The 21,076-nt window shown below is 37.2% G+C and overlaps 1 long non-coding RNA gene across 1 annotated transcript in view; it reads left to right on the top strand.

Annotated features, from left to right (window-relative positions):
- The window catches only part of LOC137030283 (uncharacterized), a 73,528-nt gene that overhangs the window by 7,228 nt on the left and 45,224 nt on the right, over positions 1-21,076 (top strand). The window lies entirely within an intron of this gene.

The following is a 21,076-nucleotide window of genomic DNA, read 5'->3' as shown; positions in this document are numbered from 1 at the left end:
TATGGTGACTTTAAAACAATTACAATGGTAAACAATTTAATTTCTTACAGTGGCATGGTTCAAGACAACTTATAATGTGAATTCATGATAAAAGAAGAGGAGTAAATTACTATAAATTAATAGATGATTGTTCTGCTGTAAAATGAACTATATTTCTGACTACAGTAATATATTTTTGTTTACAGTGTCTTGCAATTTATTCATAGTGCACATCTGCATACCTAAAGATCATATTTCATCAGTTTTTCATTGAATTCAGTACACACTGTGAAACTACACTCCTCTCTAGTCAAGCTTTGAGGACTTTTATGATTGCTCATTTATACTCAAGATTTCCCTTTACTTTTTAATTAGCTGAGTCAGAATTTCTAATTGATGGCAGAGGTCTACATCATCTACGTCTACCCGCAGAAGCGTTTAAGCACACTTGACCTGAATCACAATCTCAGAGGAAATCGTCAGAGATAATTGTTGGAGGTCAGTTCACTATAGCCACATGCATAAACAACACAGGAAGAAGTTTTGGTTACTGCTGAGCGATAAAGCTTTTTTGGCAGTGCCACGTAGTACATGACAGACTCCTCAGGTCACCGTAACCACATTAGCAATGACCGAGAACATCACAGAGCTTACGTTGCAGAATGGTGATGTGTTGCGTTGTAGGCCGATGCTGTCCTATTTGTTTTTGGGACTCTGGCTGTCTTTGTGCTTCAGTGCAAGTGTAAATAATAGAGGCATATGTCATGCTTGTTAAATCCGACTGAATGAGACAATCCTAATATACAAAGTTTTTTCTTTGTTTGTTTGAACCGTACATGAAAATGGCATATATTAAAATGCTAATGTAAGGTCGAAAATTGGATTGTATAGAGTGCAGTCTGGGGGATAAAATCACAATGCACCGCATGTCGCCAGTGGACATGAGTCAGGCTTGTGAATGTGTCTGGGTTTGTTTTGCTGCTTGTTGTTGTTGTGGTCATGAAGGGCTGTTCAATACTTCCAGTTCCACATTTAATACAGGTATGGAAAAAAATCAGACTCTCTTGTGCCCTTAACTACAACTTCCTCTCAGATAACTGCAGGAGACCAAGGTCGGAGAAGAAAAACAGCATGCTTAGTATTGTTTTCAGGAATTGCCCATGCTGTGAAGCCACTGCACTTGAAAGCTGAACAATATGAACTATATATATAGATATATATATATATATATATATATATAGATATGGATATATGTGAATATATATGTAATGACATTCAAACATTTATAAGTATTCAAGTGTTCAAATGCTTTTTGGCACCACAGAACATTTATTTATGCAAATTTATTGAGTCACATGCTCACAAGGATTCGGGTTTTTATTCTGGTCATGGATGGATGGATGGATGGATGGATAGAGTATACTGTTGTTTAAGCATGGTCTGAAAATGAAAGTGTGAACCATAAATCATTCTGTAACTTTTACTGCACAGTGAACACATTCCCTCCTTAGCTTATTCTCTTAACATTATATTCCTCTCATTTTATTCTCTTTCTAATACTAATATCTTTCATAACCACAGGAGTGAAGCTCATTTCTGATGCATCAACATCGCCCATGGTACGCCTACACTGCCCATCCTGTCAGAATAATGTAGTTCATTGTATCATAATGTAATGTACACCAGTCACGACACGAATCAATAAACTTGTAATTAAAAGTTCAGTTGTCCATGTGGAAGGAAAATAAGTTTATCACATTTGAAAAAACAACTGACAAAGTATTCAAGTTCTACCAGTCTTAGTTGTGTGGTAGCAAAAGGATTGAATTGTGTTCTTTTAGAACTATTCTGCTCAGATTTTTTTATTTCTATTTTATTTTGATCTTTTCTATTCTAGATTGTTCTCTGAGCTATTCTGTTCTATTCAGTTCTATTTTATTCTGCTATTAAAGGTGACCTAGAGTGAGTTTCAAACTCCATTGTTTCCTCCTTCTTGTGTAAATCTCATTTGTTTAAAAGACCTCTGAAAAACAGGCAAATCTCAACATAACAGCGACTGTTACGTAACAGTCGGGATCATTAATATGTACGCCCCCAATATTTGCATATGTCAGCTCATGTTCAAGGTATTAGACAAGGGCAGTCAGTATTAATGTCTGGATGTGCACAGCTGAATCATCAGACTAGGTAAGCAAGCAAGAACAATAGCAAAAAATGGCAGATGGAGCAATAATAACTGACATGATCCATGATAACATGATATTTTTAGTGATATTTGTGAATTGTCTTTCTAAATGTTTCGATAGCATGTTGCTAATGTACTGTTAAATGTGGTTAAAGTTACCATTGTTTATTACTGTATTCACGGAGACGAGAGAGCCGTCGCTATTTTCATTTTTAAACACTTCCAGTCTGTATAATTCATAAACACATCTTCATTCTTTATAAATCTCTCCAACAGTGTAGCATTAGCCGTTAGCCACGGAGCACAGCCTCAAACTCATTCAGAATCTAATGTAAAGATCCAAATAAATACTATACTCACATGATCCGACGCATACATGCAGTATGCATGACGAACATCTTGTAAAGATCCATTTGAGGGTTATATTAGCTGTGTGAACTTTGTAAATGCACAGTATTATAGTCGAGAGCTTGGGGGGCATGGAGCGCGCGATTTAAAGGGGCCGCAGCCTGAATCGGCGCATATTTAATGATGCCCCAAAATAGCCAGTTAAAAAAATTTATAAAAAAAAAATCTATGGGGTATTTTGAGCTGAAACTTCACAGACACATTCACGGGACACCTTAGACTTATATTACATCTTGTAAAAACTGGTTCTAGGGCACCTTTAATATGATAATATTCTGTTTTTAACTGTTATGTACATTATGTTCTATTTGATTGTATTGTTTTATTGCTTTAATCTATGAAGTTATATTATGTTAGACTTGTTTTATTTACATTCTATTCCATTCTGTTTTAAAATGCCCAGAATTCTGTCTGTTTCTTTAAAAACTGCCATCTCGGTTTTGCTGAATGTGTCTTATTGCTCCATCTCTGTCACACACACACACACGCACACCTCCTCAGTGACCTTTATTAACTGCAGCATCTCTGAGAATGGATCCAGCCATTCGTTAAATAGGACACAGCCCTGCATGTGCGACAAGAGACGAATAAACAGCAGATATTTCAGCTCTGATGTTTGGCTTCATAAGTCACAGCATTCAAACCAGCTCCTCTGTGTGAACCTCTGCTTACTGAGTTAGTTAGTTTTTCAGAAAGAAAGAAAAAAACACTGGAAGGGCAATTTTTTTCTTGTAAACGCTGCAGAATACACATCTCAGGGAAAATTTGACAGGAAAATAATGACTGAGTCTTTACCTTTTTGTGAGATGGCTATAGCTCGGCTGGAGCATGCGGCATAGGATTAATGTGACCTGTACGCTTTCATCTTTGCAATTGGGATCTGGAAACTTTTTAATCACCTGAAATATAGTAAATATTACAGCTACAGGATTTCACTGATTGGCTGATGCCATTAAAAAGAATGTGCACAAATCCAAACACTTCATTAGCAACTATCCTGAGGCATATCAAATGTAACTCTGTATAGCAAACAAAACACAAAAACAAACAAACACATAAAAACCTTTAATGTGATTATTTAAAAAAGTATGAAAATGTATTATAAAATGTATTATATTATTATGGTGTAGCATCTACCAGCTGGGGCTTTAAACAAATAGGGCCCTATCATACACACAGCGCAATGTGGTGCCAGGCCCAGCGTAGTTATCATTTTTCACGTCTTGTGCCATATTGTTTAAATAGCAAATGCCCATCTGTTCGCCCATGAGCATGCTGGTCTGAAAACGAGGTGTGTTCAGGTGCAGTATTGGCGTGTTGCTATTTTGAGGCAACTGAAAACGACTGCGCCATTGACCAACTGAAACCTGGTCTAAAGTCAATGCCGCAATATTTATTTCGTTAATTAAAGAGCGTATTAGTAATATGTGTGTATAGGCACGCATACAATCTTTTTGTTAAACAACACATAGGGATGCGCAGCAGCACACAAACATGCCAAATATTAAAAATAAAAGGATTACAAAGTATAAGTTTATTATTGTATGCATAAAGATAAAATTGCTTTGGTGGAATCCGGCTTGTCCCATAAATGGTCTGCTTACATGCTTTAACCTTGTGCACGAGCAGATCCGTTTCCTCCCTAGAGAAGTGTTTAGTTTTCCTGTTGCAAATTCCGTCATGTAAATAGTGAATCCACCATGGCCTTTAAAGGGAATGGGAGATGAGACTCACGTTATGCCCAATATAACTCATTAAGAGCATGCCGACCATTTTCCCCATTGTTAAACTAGCAAAAGTGGATTCGGACACACCCTAAGTGCGCCTGCACTATGTGCTTAGATCATTAAAATAGGGCCCATAAACTATCAGGCCTATATTTGTTTTGTTTAATCAGCTGATGTAGGGGATATGAGAGCAAACATTTGACACATTTATAATATCTACATGTATCCTTTTAAAAACATTTCACCAGACAACACAACTTTGACTCAACCAATGGTTTGAGTTTGGGGGCGGGACTATTTGATGCTTTGACCAATATGGAGTGCATTTTTATTGCTATTGAGTTATTTTTGGTGATGCTTGTGGCACAGAAATGACATACATCAGCTTTGATCAAATATCCAGGTGCAGAAATGTTAAAAATAAACATTTTAGCCAACATTTCTGTACACATGTATAACAAAACACCTATAAAAGTATAAAATAATCAGTTCAACTATTCCTCATTTTTCAAGCTGAGCTTGGCTGGTGCTGATTTGGGATCATCATTATCAGTCTAATTGATCTGGATAATTCAAGAAGGGCTCTCTATGAGCCCCTAAGTACTAATAAGAGACCGCATTCAGACCCACTTTAGACGTCACCCCAAGGGGTTGAATTCATTTACAGCGTCAGGATATCTTATTTGCCGCTGTGCCTCCTATTGCCTTCAGTGCTCAACTGGATTAAACCATTAAGTAGTGGTGTGTTAAGTATCAATTTCTGCGGTGGAATTCATCTGCTACCAAAAACTGCCAGGCCCTTTAGAGGCGACGGAAAACATTTCCCAGCTAAGAATGTCTTTGCTCTCTGTTTTCCTGCTGTTTTTAATGCTACAAGTGTGAAGTTAAATTTCTGCCTAGAGGTCTTAAAATGGATCTAATAAGATTTTTCCTTAATCTAAAATGCGACAAATAAAATGTATTTTAGTTAGAAAAAAAAAAAGGTTTAAGGCAATCAGTTTTCATCAAATTATTTATTATTTTTACAGGAGGTCAAGGGGCAAATAAGAAGATAAAAAGGATAAAGAAAATAGTAGACAAATTGACATTGGCTTTATTATTTTAAATCTAACTTTATTGTTTTATTGTAAATTGTTCATTAGGTTTTATAGGGAATAGATTAGAAACCAACAGTGCTCATGGGAAACCAAGCTGAAACGAACACAAACAGCTATTACGGAGTGAGGTCACATTAAATAAAAGGAAACTAAACTAAACAGAGATGAAGGCCTTGCTAATGGACCGTTGCATGTAGAGATTCAGCCTCCACCCAAAGCCTTGGCTCATGCATCATTAATATTGTTCAATTAATAATGTAGTCAATGCGACTATTAAACACTCATTTGACTATAATTGCCTCACAATCAATCTTGTATGTAAGACCGTCGAACTCTGAGCTCTGATTGGATTGGATCTTTAAAGCAGGGCATCGTTCCAGGATCCATCGCTAGTAGCAGTTTGGCTGTTTGTTGGTCAGCACCAGCAGGACAATTTGTATTTACAGAGAGGGACACAGACAGATGCATCTAAATGGTCTTGTCGTTTAGACAAAGAGGCTCATTTCTAATCACTTTCACTTCCATTTTGGAAGAAGAATTCCGAGAATATCATTCATGGTGTGTTGGAGTGCTTGGCTCTCATAGTGAAACAGCAACATTACACACTAAAGAAAGTTACAAATCTAGGAAAGCATAATAGGTCCTCTTTAAATGTGAATGATTATGTTGATTCTACTAAAAAAATCATTGGTTTTTGCTGTTGTCAATGATGATTTTTAGTTTTAATTTGTGAGGTTTTTCTCACATACTTTACTGTGGTCTCTTCAATCATTCAAAAACAAAAGTCAGGTTAGTGATGTCATGTTTTATTTATCACATTTAATAAGAAAGTATTATATTTTGCATGCTAATATGCCATTATATAATATAAACTTATTGTTATTGTTATATAAATTATTGTTAATTTTTGCCATTAGGATTAACTATGTTAATAAGAGTGAATTATTTTCAAGGGAAATTTATAGAATGAGTCAAATTAAATTAGTTTGATTATATTGAATTAACAGGGTACAATTCACCTAGTTCAGATAAATCGATTCAACTGTATGGAAATGTGTCATAATTTTTTAAATTATTTAATTTAGACTTTTTTTTTTTGTCAGCTGAACTGTTTAGTGGATCCACCTGTTACTGGATGGGATATATTAGACAGCAAATGAACATTTTGTCCTCAAAGTTATTGTGTTAGAAGCAGGAAAATGGTCAAGCGTAAGGATTTGAGTGAGTTTGACAAGGGCCAAATTGTGATTTCTAAAACAACTGGGTCAGAGCATCTCCAAAACTGCAGCTCTTGTGGGGTGTTCCTGGTCTGCAATTGTCCGTATCTAAAAGTGCTCCAAGGAAGGAACAGTGGTGAACCGACGACAGGGTCATGGGCGGCCGAGGCTAATTGATGCATGTGAGGAGCGGAGGCTGGCCCGTGTGGTCCGATCCAACAGACAAGCTATTGTAGCTCAAATTGAGCAAGAAGTTAATGCTGGTTCTGATAGAAAGGTGTCCTAATACACAGTGCATCACAGTTTGTTGCGTATGGAGCTGCATAGACCAGTCAGGGTGCCCATGCTGACCCCTGTCCACCGCCGAAAGAGCCAACAGTGAGCATCAGAACTGGACCACGGAGCAATGGAAGAAGGTGGTCTGGTCTGATAAATCATGATTTCTTTTACATCACGTGGATGGCCGGGTGCGTGTGCGTCACTTACCTGGGGAACACACGGCACCAGGATGCACTATGGGAAGAAGGCAAGCCGGTGGAGGCAGTGTGATGCTTTGGGCAATGATCTGTTGGGAAACCTTGGGTCCTGCCATCCATGTGGATGACACGTACAGTACCACCTACCTAAGCATTGTTGCAGACCATGTACACCCTTTCATGGAAACGGTATTCCCTGGTGGCTGTGGCCTCTTTTAACAGGATAATGCTTCTGCCACAAAGCAAAAATGGTTCAGGAATGGTTTGAGGAGCACAGCAACAAGTTTGAGGTGTTGACTTGGCCTCCAAATTCCCCAGATCTCAATCCAATGGAGCATCTGTGGGATGTGCTGAACAAACAAGTCCGATCCATGAAGGCTCCACCTCACAACTTACAGGACTTAAAGGATCTGCTGCTAACATCTTGGTATCAGATACCACAGCACACCTTCAGGGGTCTAGAGGAGTCCATGACTCGATGGGTCAGGGCTGTTTTGGCAGCAAAAGGTGGACCAATACAATATTAGGACATAATGTTATGCCTGATCGGTGTATAATGTAATGGGATGTATTTACAAATTGAGCCAGACTATAAGTTTTCTTTAGTCTTTGATATATTTTCTTTTCATGGATAAATAAAGAATCTGTTTACCAATCCACCAGCAAGAGACAGCAAACATCACCTCGTACCTGCTCTATCAGGGGACTCACTCAAAAGACTGACTGACAGTTAAGGTACAAGTACAAATATGTCAAGATAACGTGTCTTCTTTTAAAAACATTTCTTCTATTTTTCCCCCCAGTGTACTGTTTATGTATTTCTCATTAATATATCCCCAAAAACCTCCAGAGAGCCCCCTGTAGAGCAGCAGATAAACTGGGTCAAAAATGTTGACATGAAACTGGGAGATCAGAACTAGGGCTTTAAACTCTGACTCAAGATGCCCATCGGGGACGATATACAACCATCAAAGCTGAGGCTACTGTTTGAGAAAATGCCTCTTTAAATTTAGGTGGAAAAGAAGAAATGAGACTAATGAAAAGATGTGAGGTTAACATTAGCATTCCATAACGTTTTAAACTGTGATGAATATTAATATGGTGATTAGGTCTGCATGTTTACATTATTCCATCAATCACATAGCATATCTAATGAATATAAGGATCAGCTGCTTGGTAGCAACTTGACAGAATAACCTTGAACTGACACTTAAGGAAAAGTTCACAAATATAACTCTCACTATACATATGGCAAGCCGTTTTGACTTTTATTCACATCTCAGGATATGAATTCTTGATATCAACAATTCAGTTGTTGATAACAGGAATTACATTTCCACTAGTAACAATGTTAATTCTTGACATCAACATTTGAATTTCCACTAGTAAAAACTAGAATTCTTGATTTCTGTAATTGTATTTTCACTAGTTGAAATTCCAATTTCACATATCAGAAATACAATTCTTACTAGTAAAAATCATAATTTTTTATATCAATAATTAAATTTTACTATAGTAAAATTGGCACTAGTTGAAATGTCAGTTCTTGATATCAACAATTGAATTGCTACTAGTAAAAATGTATGGCAAGCCGTTTTGACTTTTATTCATACTCAGGATATGAATTCTTGAGTTAAAATGGTAATTTTGATATCAAGAATTTTCCACTATGAATTCTTGATATCTGTAATTGTATTTTCACTAGTGAAATGTCACCATAGGCTGCCATTCAAATTCAATTGTTGATATCAAGAACTGATTTCTTACTAGTTGAAATTCCAATTTCACATATCAGAAATACTATTCTTACTAGTAAAAATAATAATTTTTTATATCAATAATTCAGTTGTCACTAGTTGAAATGTCAGTTCTTGATATCAAAAATTGAATTGGTACTAGTAAAAATGTTAATTTTTTATATCAATAATTTGATTTTCACTAGTGACAGTGTTAGTTTCTGATATCATGAATGTGATTGTTACTAGTAAGAAAGCCATTTTAGATATCTGAAATTATATTGATATCAGAAATACATTTTCAGATATCAAAAATGAATTTTTACTAGTAGCAATTCAATTGTTTATATCAAGAGCTGACATTTCAACTAGTGACAATTGAATTCTTGATATCAAAAATGAACATTTTACTAGTAACAATGTAATTATTGATATAAAAAATTAAAATTTTTACTAGTAAGAATTGTATTTCTGATATGTGAAATTGGAATTTCAACTAGTAAGAAATCACTTCTTGATTACAGCAATTGAATTTGAATGGCAGCCTATGGTGACATTTCACTAGTGAAAATACAATTACAGATATCAAAGAGTTTTTACTAGTGGAAATTCATGTTGATATCAAGAAGTAACATTGTTACTAGTGGAAATGAAATTCCTGATATCAAGAACTGAATTGCTGATATCAAGAATTCATATCCTGAGATGTGAATAAAAGTCAAAACGGCTTGCCATAGACTCTAAAACCTGTAAACATTAATTGATGCTCAAGAAGCTATGTTATTGATCATCCAGGTAACAACACAGTATTATTTTAGCATATTTACACAACTGGGCCTGTTGTGTAAATTCAGTTATTATTTTGTCTTGTAGTCTACTTTTGGTGTAGTAGATTATTTTATTTTTCCCTCAAGACACATTAGAGCAGGGGTCTCCAAACTCAGTCCTGGAGGGCCACTGTCTAGCTCCAACCCCAATTAAACACACCTGAACCATCTAATCAAGGTCTAATTAGGCATACTAGAAACTTACAGGCAGGTGTGTTGAGGCAAGTTGGAGCTAAAGTCTGCAGGACAGTGCCCCCCCAGAACTGAGTTTGGAGACCCCTGAATTAGAGAAAGTACTCATTGAAATGCATTTTATTCAAATCAAATGGGATACAATTTGAATTTGCAAAAATTGCAAAACATGAATCATGAATTCCAGGCACATACCTGAAAAATTAGGTGGATATCCTACATGTAACTGATATCCTACATTTCATGTCCTAAACCAACACCTAACCCTATAAATGTACCTGTTGGTAACCCTCTTGAAATATTTAACCTAATTTGTTTCAATATATGAGACCCTATATTGTGGTTTTAAATTGAGTTTTCTGTGTCTGTGCAAGACTTCAATTCATTAGCCCTAGCGCAGCAAGGTGCTTCACGTCTGATGTGTGACCCACATAAAACTTAAAGTGCAGTAGGGGGAGAGCGGGGAGAGATGTAACACAGGGTCAGTTGTAACACTGTCAGTTTAACAAGTCAGAAAAGAGCTGTGGTGATGTTATTAATATCATACTCTCCCATCACCTTTCTGAGCTCACATAAGAAGTGGCATGTGACTGTGAGCAACACTAGATTTTATGAGTATTTTTTTTTTTAAATCAAGATTATTTAGTTTAATATAGTTTAATTTGATGCTAACTTCAAACAGTTGATTAAAAATGTTACAACCAACCCCTTATAATGATTCCAATGGGTCCAGTTATCAATCACATGCTCTAGTAAGGCAAAGTCGCATGCGATTTTTGTTGCACATCAAGGGATTTATGTGGTAAATGTGTTTTCTTTGTTTATGTGCATGTCTTCTCATCAGATAAAAACATCATCTCCCTCAATTGAGCACATACATTTTTTTGTTCACATTTTTAGAATTTATGCGCATCTTGGTGTTTCCATCCGGCATTTTTTTTTATGTGATATCGCAAAATTCACATAATAGGTGGATGGCAACAGCTAGTAACTGAAGCCTTATGTGACAGGAATACAGTACACACACACACACACGTTTGAATTTGAATTGTGGGGAATTTCCATAGGCCGCAATGCATTTTATACTGTACAAACCGTACTTTCTATCCCCCTATCCCCTAACCCTAAACCTAACCATCACAGGAAACTGTGCACACCTTTATTTTCTCACAAAAACATCCTTTAGTATTTTTATTAATTAATTTACATTGTGGGAACCGGTGGCTGGTCCCCACGATGTAGGTGAACTCAGGTCCTCACAATGCAATATAAACAAAAGTACACACACACACACACACACAAACACACACGCCAGTTGGTTTTGTACTAAATTTAACAGTCCTAAAAGAACTATGTTTTTTGTCAGTTTAAATTCTTCACTTTATTCAAAAGTGATTGCATAAATTAAATAGCATGGATCTTATTTCATCAAATCACCTCTAATGTTACATCTATCTCCAGCTAGTGTTACTATGGTGACCAGGTGGGGACGCATTCGATTCACTTAGTTTTGTCATGGGAACATGATAATCCTTATGTCGTGGCCTCGAGATCCTATGTTGAGGGAATTACATATTTTCTCATGGCCATGAATTAAACCTGGAATTATTAGAAATTGATATGCCTATAATAATATTATATTTATATTATATTTATTTAATAATATATATTTTTAATTAAGAATGAAAAATAAGGCCGAAATTAAGAAATGATTATATTAATATATTATTTGAATGCTGTCTAGGGGGCAGTACTCTGGGTTTGGGCCAAAATTCTGAGCTTGAAGCCCTCCCCCCGGACAGCACACCAAATACATATAACTTTTAATCTATTTAAAGGTGCAATATGTAATATTTTCTGTCCGCTAGAGGCGTAGCTTGATGACGCCAAGTTTGAGTGCGGAATCTTGGGAAATGTGATCTTCACATCACAGCCAGTGGAAATAATCGGGATAGGACTTGGGAAGAAATCATGTTCATGGATGTGATTATTAACGTTACTGTAGTATGAGTGAGTGTTGTGGAGCTGAACGAGGCCGCTGGAGCGATTGCGCAACACGCCGCGAGCAGCGGGACTTTTATTATGACACAGTCGCCAGCGCCGCTTCCGCTTTTCCGGTCATGAGTGTGAGGTAACAGTTCTGTTTATCATATTAGATATATTTGAGTGTGTTAAAAATGATGTTATAACGTTACTCTGTGCGTTCGCTCGGTGGCTGCTGTGAGACTCTGTTACACACTGCAGTAAGATAGATCGATTTTACAATATCATATTAAATGCTGGATGTCTTGTGTTGATAAATGGCATGCAGTTCATTTTAAAACGTGTTGTATCATGGAGAAAATGCTGTATTACTGTTACTAAAAATAAAGCTGGATCTGATTATGCTATGTTAGCTACTTCACAAAATAGTGTTTTTCTCTGAGGCATGGTAAAGCATGGGACTCGCAAAAAATCTAGAAAATTAGATTTAAACAAAAAGACTAAATGTGTTGAGCTATATAACAATAATTAGTTTTCTGTCTATAAATATATCAAAACAGTTCTTCCCTTGTCTATTAAAACATGTAATATATTAAAGCGTCTTTTGTGTTTCCATGGTTTCTACAAAATAAAACCAGAAACCGAGGGTAACGTGGGTATGACGCAATTGACAGGTGACTCCTCACACGTCCCGGAGCCTTGGTTAAAATTGCAATTTTCTCACGATTTACAAATAGTTGGAAACCTTTGGGATATTGTAAGTACTCAAGTGAACACAATATTTGACACTGGCCTTGTTGTTTTTTGTATATTTTACTGCAAAATTCTTACATATTGCACCTTTAATTATATGTAAATGTGAACTTGTGAAAATAGGAAATATGTTAATATAATCATTTCTTAATTACACGCTTTTTCTTAATTCAAAATAATTATTATTACAGGCTCATCCATTTCTGATAATTCCAGGTTGCTATGGTCATGCAGGTTGTTTATGCATAACTCTTGGCCATGAGAAATAGATGTCGTTCCCTCAACATAGGATCTTGCCACGACTTTACATTGCGTGGCCATGTCATTACCTCAAAAAAATGATCTTGTGGCCACGACATATCACATTCCCATGAGTTAACGTGTCATGGCCACAAACAAACCTAAGTGAACCAAACATGTCCCCTTCTGGTCACCGTATGTTACAACTCCAGTAGTGGGGTAGGTTGTAACAAGGAAACTCTTTGTATTGGACATTAACTCATAATCTGTGATTGTGTAGTACACGTCCAAGTGAGTTTTATTTGTAGAAGACAAACGTGACAACTATGTATCAAAGAGAGATCTAGCACAAACAATCACTGAGTTACTGATGCTCAAACAAAAAGTGTCGGTCTCCCCTAGCAAATAGTGTGTTTATTAGTATGTTAAATCAATTAAAATAATTTGAAAACAAATACCAGTTTACAACATCCAGCAGCACAATGAACTGTTTTTGCCCAGCTAAATGATAACTGGAGACTGCTGAAACTGAAAGCCAAGTTTAAAATGGCCGCTCTTACGTTAAAAATAATGTTGAAAGATAATAATAATTAATCATTCCCATGGGTTTAGTCTTTGCATATGTTTGTTTGAAGTTTGAATCAGGTCTCCTCTGTTGGAGTAGCATTGGCTAGCTGGCTCGGTCAAAAAAAAAACTATAGGGTCCAAAAAATGCGGTCCTAGTACTGTCCTGAATCTGCCGCCTCGGGTTTTGCAGGAAAATAGTATTGCTCTTCACCACCAAAATGGCAAATTGGTACCTCAAGATATACTACATTGTCAAGAGATTCACCTCATCAGGACACAGCAAGAAATCAGATTCAGAGGGGCATGAGAAAATCAACCTTTTGAAGGAGTACCCAATTGTTTGAATGTATGAGAGTGGGATCGGTTTAATCTGAGCATGATAATAGCGTCAAAGGACAAGTGATATTACGGTCTAGAGAGGTTTATACTCAAGGCAAGATGGATGGATGGATAAAAAGAGCTTAAAATGGAAGGAAGGGTGGCTGGCTCATATTTTTTTCATCCCTGGTGCTTTGAATCAACCTCAATTAGCTGCGGCTTCCCGCAAGCCGGTAGGTGTGATATTTTAATCAGATGCACGTCCTGGACGAGGATGAGCCTACCTTTGCTTCAGATGTAGACTCAAAGAGCTAGTGCAATTTTTTGAGGATTCAAGCTGAGCGTTAACGATTCCCTGTGTCAGAATGCTCTACACACGGTGGCTGGGATCCAGGCAGGTAATTTCTGCTTTAGCCACTAGCCGGTTTGAGCAGGTGGTGCTACAGCAGAGATGAATTTTTTATGAGATTGAGGAGCAGGAGCAATATCCCCCCCTGAGGCCTCAGTCACAACCATGGAGATTATTGTTCTACTAGCACTTTAATCTTAACACATGCTCACACTGAAACCAGTCCTTGAAACTTGTCATCACTTCAAACCGGCAAGCGATCAATTCTGGGAAGTTTTTTTTTTTTAAAGAAAGAAACATAAAAAAAAAAAAATGCCCACATGATTTCCTGAGAACGCTGTTACTGTGCCAAATAATGTTTTCCTAGTCGTAATGACCTGGCAGAATTAGAATAAATAGCATTCCAGAGATTTAAATGAAAAGACTTGCTTAATAATTCAGGATGGTGGCCTAGATAGAAGTTTTACACCCGTCTCTAAGGGCCTGGGAAATATTTGAGTAAAATATATGCATTTTGATGATGTCCTGATATATTCTTGGGCCTAATCATTCGATTTTTACAGGACAAGAGCGCTAGAATTCTAAATCTCAGAAAGAACGCTACTAAATACCAGGAGTTCAATCTCTAAATTCTGATTGGATGCACCATGTTTAAATGCACATCTGTGATGCACATACTGTATGGGATTGTTCTCTGATCCTCACCAAGGCTGCATTTATTTGATAAAAAATACAGTAATATTGTGAAGTATTATTACAATTTAAAATAGCGGTTTCTATGTGAATATGTTCAAATGTAATTTGTTTCCTGTGAAAAGCTGAATTTTCAGCATCATTACTCCAGTCTTCAGTCACATGATGCTTCAGAAATCATTCTGACTCAATTTTTTCAATGGTCTATGTATTAGTAATGGTGATTTTACAGTGACTCTTTAAATAGTGACACCAGTAGGTGGCGACAAGTGGCTTTGAGCAGTGGCAGCCTTTGCAATTCAGAGGCCGTTTCAAAGAAACAGTTGGACTGATTTGTTTAAAAACACAAATTAATTCAGTAACAAAACACCACTGTGTTGCTCTGAGAGATGTGCAGTGGCTCTACTGTGGATCTGTTTGAAACTACACTCAATGTAAAATGTAAGTCACCTTATATAAACTTCTCATTTATTAAACTGTTGTATAAAATCAATATCACATTTGCAGTAGTGTTCATATTGGGGCTGCTCTTGCTCTTGTGTGGTATTGCTTAACTATACAAAGACATTTTTTGACCCATATCTTGAATTTTCAGGGTTTTTTTTCTGTTGTGAGGCCTGTTTCAAGTGAAACAGGAACATAGCAAAGGCTGCAACTGTCTTTGAGTGAGTCACTAGCAGGGTTTCCATTACAGATTCGTGCAAAACCTTTGCAATATTTTCTAAAAACTGACAAAATGACGGCATTTCCATTAACCAATGTTATGTGACTAAAACATTTTTTTTTCTCGCATACTATGTCATTCAAAAAATCATGGCATTGGATGTTAGGTTAAAGTATATCACAGCCACTGCACTTGCCATTATTTTTAATCGAAGAAGACATAGCCGTATTATCCAGGCATTAATAGCAAGGAAAGCCCCTTATACTTGGGAGCGGCCATGTATAAGGCATTTCTTATTTGCTTCAAGGTCTTGATAAATTGTGGCATTTGTTTGTTGTTTAGAACCCAGTATTCCCATAATTTTTTTTGTCTTTTATGAGTTTAGTAAAGAACTCTGTCTTGTCTTCTGTCCAAACACATACTGTGCCATCTTTAAATAATAATTGAACGCCAAGTGGCCTGTAAATGCGAAAAAACGCATTGCAGTTTTGCGAAATATTCCTTTGTCAAATTGCCTGAAAAACCACCTCGTGCGAGAGCATAACTTTTTTGGCAATATAGGGGAGTTTTTGTGAAATTGACATGTTTCCATTGGGCGTATTTTCAACTCGCAATTTCAATTTGTGCAATTTAAAGGGTAATGGAATGTGTCATTCATAAGAGCGATTCGTTTACAAAGCTGATTTATTCAGTAACAAAACAAGTGACTGTCGCTATGAATAAATCATGTAATCATTTGTTCAAACAATTCATTCTACAAAGCTGATTAATTCCGTAATGAAACAATAGGTGTGTTCAACTTGAAGCGGCACTGAGCAGACAGATCAGTGTATGACATCAAAGTACCGCAAGAGCGATTCAAAAGCTTTAGCCGTGTTTCCACTGCAGGAACTTCCCCCAGGAACTAGGAACTTTGTGGTGGTTCTCAGTGCGTTTCCACTGCAGGAACCAGGGTCTAAATGAAGTTCCGGGTAAAAAACTTCCCCCTCTGAAAGTACCTGCTTGCAAGGTAGTACTTTTTCAATGTTCCGGAACTTTCGGGGATGGGACTTGGTGGGACTCGGGAGCTGAATATGCTGATTGGTTGAGTTCAAGCAGCATTTTGATTGGTTGACTCTACGCAGCATTTTATTTCAGCCATCGTTTTTCTAAATCTGTTGCGGGGTGTGCAGTAAGAGTCGTTTGCTATTTGAATCAAAAATACGACCGATGGACTGACAATGAGGTTCAGGCATTATTAAGCATATATGCAGAGGACAAAATCCAGCGGGAACTGGAAAGTCGCGCACAGTCCTACGTCACCGGACTATCTTAACGGTACTTTAGACCTCTATGGAAACACAGCTAGCAATAGGTCTCGGGGGAAAAAAAGTTCCTGGGACAAATTATTCCGGGTAATTTCAGTGAAAACGTGGTTATATAGAGCTGTCTGCTGTCTAATTGCTCTTAAAGTACTTTTAAGGTTTTACAAGATGTAATATAAGTCTAAGGTGTCCCCTGAATGTGTCTGTGAAGTTTCAGCTCAAAATACCCCATAGATTCTTTTTAAATTAATTTTTTTAACTATTTTGAAGCATAATTAACTATGCACAGATTCAGCGCGCGGCCCCTTTAAATTGCGCACTCCCTGTAAAAGTATATCACACTTGCAAGAGCACTGATTATATAATTATAATATTCAAATAATCCCCTAATGATCATTACTTTGCAGTTAGACTAAATTCTTCAGGAGAAATAAAATGGGTGAAGTACTGTATGTGGCAAAGTTTCATTCTAGTGAGAGAAGCCAGATTAAATGGACAGCAATCCAATCTGTTTCTTTTATCTTTTCTCTCTCTCACACACACATAAACATAGATGCTCTCTTTCTCCTTGTTTATTGCTGTATGTCTTTCTTTCTTGTTTACTTGACGCTTTTATGTCTTACCCTCTCATCTTGTTCTTGACATTTACTGCTTTGCTTTCTCCATCTCTCTCGGCTGCTGTCCTCTTTTCTCTCTCAGGTGGTAAATATGTTGGAGGTGGCAGAGGTCTACTAAGCAGAGGTCAAGAGTGGATATTACATTTTTTTCTCTCTGCAGTACTATGGAAAAGTGAATGAAAAAGCAAGGCCTTCTGCTTGATTGCCTGAAAATACCAGGCTGATGTTTTCTTGTATAGCTACTGGAGCTCTGAGATTGAATGCAGGAGTTCTTAAAGTGCTTTTGGGGAGCACTCGCAGATTTTTGGAACCAGTAACGTGGTGAATTTCTGTCTCAGATTTAAGCTTATTTGCAGAGATTTATTTCAAACCCCGGTTTCACAGACAAGGCTACTCATAGACTAAAATGCATGTTTGAGCTGTTTTAACTGAAAGCAACTTGTATCTTAGAATATGTCAGTGCTATTGTTTTGTCTCAAGATGCACACCAGTAGTGTTTTTTTATTTTCTAGGGTACATTTATAAAAGCTACTTAAATACCCTAATTGTACTAAGGCCTAATCTTGTCTAAGCCCTGTCTGTGTATCCGGGCCTTATAGTTTCTTAGTTAAAGCTGCAGTGTAACACAATACAAGTAATTTTCAACCGGTAAGCTGTTAAAGCTCTGCCCTCTATTGGAAAGTGGATTGGGAGCAGCAGCTCATTTGCAATTAAAGGGACACACCCAAATAGGGGCAAATTTGACAAGCTATAATAAATGATCTGTGGGGTATTTTGAGCTGAAACTTCAGACACATTCTGGGGACACCAGAGACTTATATTACATCTTGTAAAAGGGGCATTATAGGTCCACTTTAAATTATAGCCATATCCTATATTTCTCTACACCATCACTTAAATGACTGCTCAGTTTGGAAAATGTTAAATTTTCTTGACTTGACTCTTTGACTGTCAGATCTGTCATTTTTGTTCACGTTTCATGTTTTCAGATCATGTTTAAATTCAAAGTCTTTTATTATGAAATTCCTCATCACCCGGCCTGTCCAAATACCCACAATTACTGGGTGCTTCTGATTTCTGAATTCTGCATTTGTGCATCCTTGTTTCCTTTCCTCACTTCCTTTTCTCGCGTCTCAGTTCCACCCCCGTAGGATGCAAGGAAAGAAAATGAGGATAGGGGAATCGAAGGGCAGCATATTTGTACATTGGAATATTCTTGATCACTCAAGCGTCACTTCACAGTGATCTGCTCAAGGGATCTGCCCTTATGTTGTTAAAGTTTGGTTATTTAAGAAATTCTTAAAACATAAAAACGCAAGATGCCGTGTTGAAATATGTGAGATATGGTTTATTTAAACTGCAGAGGTAAAGCAAAATTATTGTGGCAAAATTTATACGTGTGCCAGGTTTTTCGACAAGAAAGAATTCCGCATAGGATACACCTGTGAATCCTCGCTCATAGATCCTCGCTCATAGAATTGAGATGTCCTTCATTTATATATACATACATACATACATACATACATGTGCTGGTCATATAATTAGAATATCATCAAAAAGTTGATTTATTTCACTAATTCCATTAAAAAAACCTGTATATTATATTCATTCATTACACACAGACTGATATATTTCAAATGTTTATTTGATGATTATAACTGACAACTAAGGAAAATCCCAAATTCAGTATCTCAGAAAATTAGAATATTGTGAAAAGGTTCAATATTGAAGACACCTGGTGCCACACTCTAATCAGCTAATTAACTCAAAACACCTGCAAAGGCCTTTAAATGGTCTCAGTCTAGTTCTGTAGGCTACACAATCATGGGGAAGACTGCTGACTTGACAGTTGTCCAAAAGACGACCATTGACACCTTGCACAAGGAGGGCAAGACACAAAAGGTCATTGCAAAAGAGGCTGGCTGTTCACAGAGCTCTGTGTCCAAGCACATTAATAGAGAGGCGAAGGGAAGGAAAACATGTGGTAGAAAAAAAAGTGTACAAGCAATAGGGATAACCGCACCCTGGAGAGGATTGTGAAACAAAACCCATTCAAAAATGTGGGGGAGATTCACAAAGAGGGGACTGCAGCTGGAGTCAGTGCTTCAAGAACCACTACGCACAGACGTATGCAAGACATGGGTTTCAGCTGTCGCATTCCTTGTGTCAAGCCACTCTTGAACAACAGACAGCGTCAGAAGCATCTCGCCTGGGCTAAAGACAAAAAGGTCCAAAGTTATGTTCTCTGATGAAAGTAAATTTTGCATTTCCGTTGGAAATCAGGGTCCCAGAGTCTGGAGGAAGAAAGGAGAGGCACACAATCCACGTTGCTTGAGGTCCAGTGTAAAGTTTCCACAGTCAGTGATGGTTTGGGGTGCCATGTCATCTGCTGGTGTTGGTCCACTGTGTTTTCTGAGGTCAAAGGTCAACGCAGCCGTATACCAGGAAGTTTTAGAGCACTTCATGCTTCCTGCTGCTGAACAACTTCATGGAGATGCAGATTTCATTTTCCAACAGGACTTGGCACCTGCACACAGTGCCAAAGCTGCCAGTATCCGGTTTAAGGACCACGGTATCCCTGTTCTTAATTGGCCAGCAAACTCACCTGACCTTAACCCCACAGAAAATCTATGGGGTATTGTGAAGAGGAAGATGCGATATGCCAGACCCAACAATGCAGAAGAGCTGAAGGCCACTATCAGAGCAACCTGGGCTCTCATAACACCTGAGCAGCGCCACAGACTGATCGAATCCATGCCACGCCGCATTGCTGCAGTAATTCAGGCAAAAGGAGCCTGAAGTATTGAGTGCTGTACATGCTCATACTTTTCAGTTGGCCAAGATTTCTAAAAATCCTTTCTTTGTATTGATCTTAAGTAATATTCTAATTTTCTGAGATACTGAATTTGGGATTTTCCTTAGTTGTCAGTTATAATCATCAAAATTAAAAGAAATAAATATTTGAAATATATCAGTCTGTGTGTAATGAATGAATATAATATACACGTTTCACTTTTTGAATGGAATTACTGAAATAAATCAACTTTTAGATGATATTCTAATTATATGACTAGCACCTGTATGTATGTATGCATGTGTGTATATATATATATATATATATATATATATATATATATATATATATATATATATATATATATATATATAATGTCCAACACCGACACCATTGTTTGACCTTTTTTGAAAAGGCCACTTGACTTAGTCTCTGCATGTTTGCTTTGGAATTTTCTGTAATGTATATTATTCTTTTAACTTATCTTTTCCAGCCTTAATAATATTTGATGTTTTCATATTATGGTTCTCTTTCTTGCTGTCCATCACTTATAATTTCAAACATCTATCTCCAACAAACCATAACTGACACACACACGCTTGACAATTCATCCACGTCTGATGCTGACACTGACATACAGGAAGCACAGAGGAAACAGCAGCCAAGACTTCCTGTGGTTTTGTGCTGCTATAATTCACTTCTTCAGGCAGGAATGTGGGAAGCATCCAGACGCTGGTCGGCCTGCCATCTGCAGCGCTATTCATGAGCAGAAACACCGGGAAATCCATCCAGCTGGTAAACACAGTTAAATCTGTAACATGCTGCAGGAAGAACCAGTGTGAAGAGTCTGAGGTTAACCATATACTGCTTCCTCAAAGCCCCAGCTAAAAAAAAAAAAACATTTTGCTAATGTTCCCATTAAGTAATGAAAACGTTATTTCTACATGTTC

Source organism: Chanodichthys erythropterus, chromosome 11 (assembly GCF_024489055.1).
Source record: "Chanodichthys erythropterus isolate Z2021 chromosome 11, ASM2448905v1, whole genome shotgun sequence".
Taxonomy (NCBI): Eukaryota; Metazoa; Chordata; class Actinopteri; order Cypriniformes; family Xenocyprididae; genus Chanodichthys; species Chanodichthys erythropterus.
The sequence above is the reverse complement of the archived record's forward strand: the minus strand, read 5'-3'. Positions and strand labels throughout refer to the sequence as shown.